The 7,225-nt window shown below is 33.4% G+C and overlaps 1 pseudogene; it reads right to left on the bottom strand.

Moving 5' to 3' along the window:
* Positions 1-316: 316 nt before the first annotated feature.
* LOC129872446 (plant UBX domain-containing protein 4-like) lies at positions 317-856 on the bottom strand (annotated as a pseudogene).
* Positions 857-7,225: the final 6,369 nt, after the last annotated feature.

A 7,225-nucleotide genomic window follows, 5' to 3' on the forward strand; every position in this document is an offset into this window, starting at 1 on the left:
GTGCAATACTAGTCAAGGAAATGAATTACGGTTTTGGACATTATAAGCTAGAGTTTTTAGTTGACTTTAGGATCCATGTTATATTTATTCATGCTCCAATTATCCAGTCTTTTAAAAAAAGGAGGAGTTAAAAAGTGTACCATATTAGTTTTAGGATAAGCTATTGTTTCCTTATATGATGAGCTAGCTTATATAGTCAGTTTAAGCCAATGTCCATTTTTTGTTGCAGCAAAAAGAAAACAAGGAGGAATTTCTAGATGCATCTCAACGATCTCTAGAGGGTATTAACCTAACACTCAAAAGTTTAGAGATGTAACTAAAGTTTCTGGATCACAACTGAATTGGCTAGGTGAGCTTGTTCTATTGTCTGGTCGAGATCAGCAAGTTCCTTGGGAGGAAAACCCACTGTCTGTAGTTGATAGCTCCTTGGTCCAGCAGGCCTTAATGCATCAATAAACCCTCAGATATCTCTAATACTGTGTTGAAAGTTGAATCGTGAAACCATCCATGTGCCATCTGCCAATCTGACTTCAATTAAAGTTGAAGGTTGTGTCTGATCAACAACTAGGCCTACTAGTGGGGCTACGATTGCAGTGAATGATGAGACAGCAACAGTTGACTCTACTGTCGCAGCATGGTGCTTCTCTGGTACCTGCATATACAACCCCATAGAAAAAAGGAAAGAAATTTTGATAAGGGCAGATATTTCAAGAGTAAAACTAAGACCCTTTGCTATACTTGAAAGAAGACAAATTGGGCAGTCCTCCTCACTTCTGGTGAGATTAAAATGAACATATGCCTTTCTATCTGCTGGCTTAAGGTCTTCTGGACATTTAGGCTTTCGAATACTCTGCATTCATGAACCTCATAAGTCTTGAGTAGTTTTTTTTCATTGCTTGTTAATAAAGAAAAATCAAAGCAAAAGACGAAACAAAAGAACAAGCAAAGTTATAAAGCAACAACATACTCTAGTAGCCTAAAATAATAACAAAACGAAGGCGGCAGAGGTGAGCACTTCACTGGTGCTCTGAGTTGATACGCGTATCAGAATAGTAGTCTCGAGCTATCGTTAGTGTGACACCTTGATACACTTCGATTCCACTCAACTAATAGACAGGGGGGTGGACGTCCAAAATGGACCTTCATTGATGACAGTAAGACCAGCATCATTGGGGGAGAGGTTGAAGTGATAAGTCAGATCATCATAGACATGAGCATATCTGGATCATTCCTCTCCCCAAACCTATTTCCTCTATTTCCCATCCTATCGCCTTACATCTCAATTTTAGAGGTATTTTCAAAAGGGTCTTGGTACTCAAGTTAAGCTTAGCACAACTTTTCACCCTAAGACAGATAGTTTATGTGAGGCTAAAATACATATTTTTAATCATTAATTGTCTCACATTTAGTATTTTTATTTTTCCTTTTTGAGCATAAATTTTACGAATTGTGCTAAATAGTCTATTTTACTTGTGGGATTATATTGACGTGAAGATGAAGAGGTTTGGAGACAAAACGAATTCAAAATAAAAAATTAAAGAAAGAAATCAAGCAAACAGCCTAATGGAAGGATTTGAATATAATATTAATATTTCTATATATGTTGTTGTGTGAAATTTCAATTGAGATTGAAGAAAAAAATCTGCCACATGCCAGTTTTGCAACAAGAATTGCAGCAGCATACATAGTTAACGTGGGAATCAAATTTTCAATTGATTTTGTGTTTCCCAATTAGTTTGGACTCAGTTATTTTGTTTTGGATTTTCTACATCTATAAATAGTCTATAAAACTAATTCTTTCAGAACTAACACACAACTCATACATAACTTTTAACCTAGAACTTAGATTTTTATAACTTGAGAATTTTGAAAGAGCCGTCGTGAAGACCGACAAATTGGTTTATTCTTTTCTTCTCTATCGTTGTTAAATTTTCTTCAAGAATTTAGGATTTTAAATTTATTCTATTTAATTTGTAAGTTCATAATCAAGATTTTATCTATAATTTCTAAATTATGATTTTTTAAATTATGAGTAGCTAAATTACATAATTAGGTTTATCACGATAAATTATCTAAGTAAGTTAAATATAAAAAGTGATTCTTGAATGGTTTCTATGCATGCATTGTTTTTCCTCTAGCCTTGATTGTTTTTTAACGGTTGCAAACGTTAGAACTCGCCTTATTCTAACTTGCCGGATCAAGAAGGTAACGGATGGGAAAATGGATTAAGCAACGAGATTTGAGGCTAATAATACTCATCTAATTAGCTTGAATGGATCAAGGGATAGCTAAATCTGGGATCACTGGTAAGTGTTAGTAAAACATACACCCGTAGACAGATCAAGTTGCGTAGTGATATTCACTTAGATCAAGGACTTATGTGAAATTAGTCACATTACCGATATTGCATGCTAAGAACTAAAATCAATCACTAATACAATATTCTTGCTGAGTTATCAAATCATGGGGAACACATTCCTAGTTATTTTTAATAATCTAAATACAAATAAATATTTAGTCCAAGTTATTATTGTTTTTTTAATTTTTGTTTTAATTTAAATCCCCCATTTTTAAATAACGACTATCAAGTTAAATTTTGTTATTAATAATATTCTTCCATATTCTCTATGGGATCGACACAGACTCATAGTTGGGTAAATATATTGCAAACGACCGTTTATATTTCTTTTTGAGAAGTATATTTGGATGTTATCAAAAATGGCACCATTGCCGGGAATATAGCTTAGAAATTGTCTTTACTATTTATTTTAATTTGTAGTCCTTATTTTTTAGTTTATTGTCTTGTTAAGTATTATTTTTGCATTTATTTTTCTTTATTATTATTATTATTATTATTAATAATAATAATAATAATAATAATAATAATAATAATAATAATAATAATTTTTACTCTTCTTGATATGTCATCTGAAAAAGTATGCAATGATAAGTGTTCTTGTAATTCTTATACTTTTGATATTATGGATTCTTACAGATTAATTTTTTTTCAACAAGATAAGCTATATGGGGACATGAAAGATTTGTTGATACTCCTCTATAAAATAATAACTAAGCTCGTGTATGAGATTAATATGTTTGCCGGGGATATTTATAAATTAAATGTTGAGTTGAATGCAAAGATTGACATGTTTGACACCCAACAAATTAGCAAGGAAGAAAAGATGCTTATAGGCGAACTTGAGGAGCTAAAATTGAAGGGCCAATTACTTGATCATACTTTTATTGATGTTGTCACTGTTGAGAATGGTACACTAGAGTTATGTAATGAAGTAGATAATATTATTTTTAAAAACTCTAATATGTGTAAATACAAAGATGTCAATAGCAATAAAATTCATGAGTGAGGGCGCATTGAATCTCGTTCTAATCATTTTTCCACATTATTTTTAGATGATGAGATATTAACCGATCCATCTGAGCATGTGGAAGAGTATATGGAAGAGGAACAATGTATCTATATTCTTGAATTTATTATTTCAAAATCAAAAATTTATATTCCTCGTTCAAGGGCCAAGAATTGCAACATGCAATTTATATTTCTTGGTTCCTTTATTTTTGTACCACCGCCTCTTGAACGAAATAGAAAAATTGATGCAAAATATGGGGTGCAATTCATATCCTCAAAGTGGAAGGAAAAATAGTAACATTGATGGTGTCATGCCGCGACGTTAAATCAGGCGCTTCATGGGAGGTAACCCATGCTGAAAACTTGATGAAGTTTGAGTAGTCAAGTGACCAACGTCGTGCCGCGATGTTAAATCAAATGCTTACTGGGAGGCAACCCAATTTGTAGTGTAGCTTCTTATTTTTATTTTTATAGTGTCACTTTTTTGTGTTGTTTTATTTTTGCAGATTTAGGGGAAGTCTGAGTACCCAAATTTGGAGCTAAAGAACACGTATTGAGCTTAAGTGTGGGGTACGCTCGACCCTTGATTAAATTTGAAGAAACATGTTGTTAGCTAGGCCCTAAAGGGTCTCAAGGAGTATTCCTTACCCTTATGCTTTATCTCTTTTCTATAAATTGCTTTGGGGACAAAGCATGATTTTAAGTGTGGTGGAATATCTTCCAATATTTTAAGAGTGAAGTATGCTATATTATTTTATTTATTTATTTCTTTTTAGTTGATTTTTTTTTAAGAAATGACCAAAAATACAAAAAAAAGTTCTTTTATTTTTTAGATTAAAATATTCTTTTTATGGTTCTTAGATTTTTTTAGAGCATACTTCGTCCACCCCTTGATTTTTCTTTTCGGTTCTTTTCCGAGGAGAGTTCCTTTGAACTGAGTATCTTTAATTTTTTTTTAGATTAAATTTTCCTTTCTGTTTTTATTTATTTTGTGGGAACCATGATGAATTATCAAAGTAAGTTAAATGTAAAAAGTGATTCTTGAATGGTTTTTATGCATGTATTATTTTTCCTTTCGCTTTGATTGCTTTTTAACGGTTGTAAACGTTAGAACTCACCTTATTATTACTTGCAGGATCAAGGAGGTAACAAATGAAAAAATGGATTAAACAACGAGATTTGAGGCTAATAATCCTCATCTAATTAGTCTGAACAGATCAAGGGATAACTAAATCTGGGATCACTAGAAAGGGTTAGTAAAACATATACCCGTAGATGGATCAAGTTGCGTAGTGATATTCACTTATTTGCCGGATTAAGGACTTAGGTGAAATTAACTTAATGATCTTGAATGCTAAGAACTAAAATCAATCCCTAATACAATATTCTTGCTGAGTTATGAAATCATGGGAAACACATTCCTAGTTACTTCTAATAATCTAAATACAAATAAATATTTTGTCCAAGCTATTATTATTCTTTTTATTTTTATTTTAATTTAAATCCCTCTTTTTAAATAACTACTAACAAGTTAAATTTTGTTATTGACAATATTCTTTCATATTCTCTGTGGGATCGACACTGACTCATAGTTGGGAAAATATATTACAAACAACTGTTTATATTTCTTTTTGAGAAGTATATTTGGACATTATCAATGATCAAGCCGAGCGTACTATTCACACCTTGAAGGACATGTTCAAAGCTTGTGTCGTTGACTTCAAGGGTAATTGGGATGATCATTTGGTATTGATCGAGTAAGCAATAATAGTTATCATTCTAGCATTCAGATAGCCACATTTGAGGCCTTATATTGTAGGAGATGTAGGTCTCATATTGGTTGGTAAAGTTTCCTTGACTAGACCCGAGTTGGTTCATGAGGCCATGGATAAGGTGAGACTCATTAGAGAGAGACTGAAGATCGCTTAGAGTCGACAAAAGTCCTATTCAAATGTGAGGAGAAGGGATCTTAAATTTGAGATTGATGATTGGGTTTACTTGAAAGTCTCACCCATGAAGGGTGTGATGCATTTTGGCAAGAAGGGAAAGTTTAGTCCCTGGTATGTAGGGTTATACCAGATTTTGAGGCAGATTGACAAGGTGGCATATAAGTTGGATTTGCCATCGGAAATAGCATCGGTGCATCTGTGCTTCATGTTGAGAAAGTTTGTTGGTGATCCTAGCTCCATTGTGCCATTGGAAACCAATAGTGTAAAAAGAGTTTATCCTATAAGGAGATTTTGGTTGAAATTCTAGACCGGCAAGTTAGAAAGTTAAGGAACAAGGAAATAACTTCCGTTAAGGTGTTATGGAAGAGCAAAGAGGTTGAAGGTGCTACATAGGAGGCGGAAAGCGATATGATGTCATGATATCTCCATCTATTTCCTTCCATTTCTAGTTGAGGTATTGAGTTCCTTCGTGATTAATCCATCAAATTCATCTGTTCCAGTCATTCTCATGTTTTCATATGCATTTATGTTCATGAAATGTGTTTTAAAGTCATGTTTCTGCTTGGAATCGAATATTCAATGTTTTTATGCATTTTCAATATGTTTTGCATTCACGTTGGGCTGCTATGTCTCTTTCCTGTTCCATTCATGCTAGTTTGAGTCCCATTCGATTCCCAAGGGGGAGATATTGTCATGACCCAAAAACAGGTATGATGGCACTTGTCCTTTTCCATCGGACAAATCAGCCTAAACCCAATAAATGCGAAAGATAAAAGCGAAAGACAGTTTAGATAAATAAATATAGATAAAGCGGTAACTTAGTCTAATACAAAATTCCCATGGACTGATTGTCACATATACAAGCCTTCTAATTATAAGATACGAAATAAATACAAGTCTTAATCTTTGTCTCTCGAATAAAATAAAGTAATAAGTAAAGAGGAATAGAAAAGATGGTCGGCATCAACAACTACCTCTTGAATCACCTCAGAAGCCTCGGATGAAAATAAGAAAAGCTGAGTCACTGTCCGAACTTAGAACCTACACAAGTGTAGTTAGCAAGGAGTAAGTACCAACAACGCAGTACCCAATAAGTAAACAACTAAGACTAAGAAAAGCTAATAAAACATGCGTACTCCTGACACACCATCCAACCCCCACAATACAACCTGCACAGAAATCAGTCAGTCTAATAGTTCTAACAGTATAGTATTCATATACCTCAATAACAGTACAATTCAATTTGCAAGAAAATCAGCACAATCAGTAACACAGATCAGGGGAATATCAGGGGTAAAACCATCCACAATGGATAAAGATGTATGATGCAATGAAGCAATGCAATGTCACATATCGTGATACATGTCTGCCCTAATGATACACATGCGTTGATCCCTTTAGATCGTAACCCATGGGGGCCTCACATAGACCATGTATCTGCTAGAAGAGACCTCGGCTATAACATTTGTCGGAAAATACCTTGTCGATAACATCCGCAGGGAAAGACCTTAGCAAATCACCTCAATCGGTAGAAACCTCGGTCCTAATATCCAGTATCTTACTTATATCACTTTCTCAACCATCACAGATAATTGTATGCACAAGTAATGAGTAAAAACATAATGGATATTCACATATAATTCCATGTATTCCACAATCACTGTTGCGTTCAAACACATACGCAAGTGTACGCGGTCTCAAAATTAATATAGTGACCCTTTTTAAGAGCCTGATATCAAATCCATAGGAAAAATGCAATTAGGCGTTACTTAAATTTTCAATTAATTCAATTATTCATGTGTATTTTCAAAGAGTTGAGTTCATTTAAATTTTACAAAATAATTATAGCAAAAATGATATAAAAATCGGATTTAACAATATTAGAGAAATTTTATAACTTTAAAGAAGA

This window comes from Solanum dulcamara, chromosome 2 (genome assembly GCF_947179165.1).
Source record: "Solanum dulcamara chromosome 2, daSolDulc1.2, whole genome shotgun sequence".
NCBI classification, from domain to species: domain Eukaryota; kingdom Viridiplantae; phylum Streptophyta; class Magnoliopsida; order Solanales; family Solanaceae; genus Solanum; species Solanum dulcamara.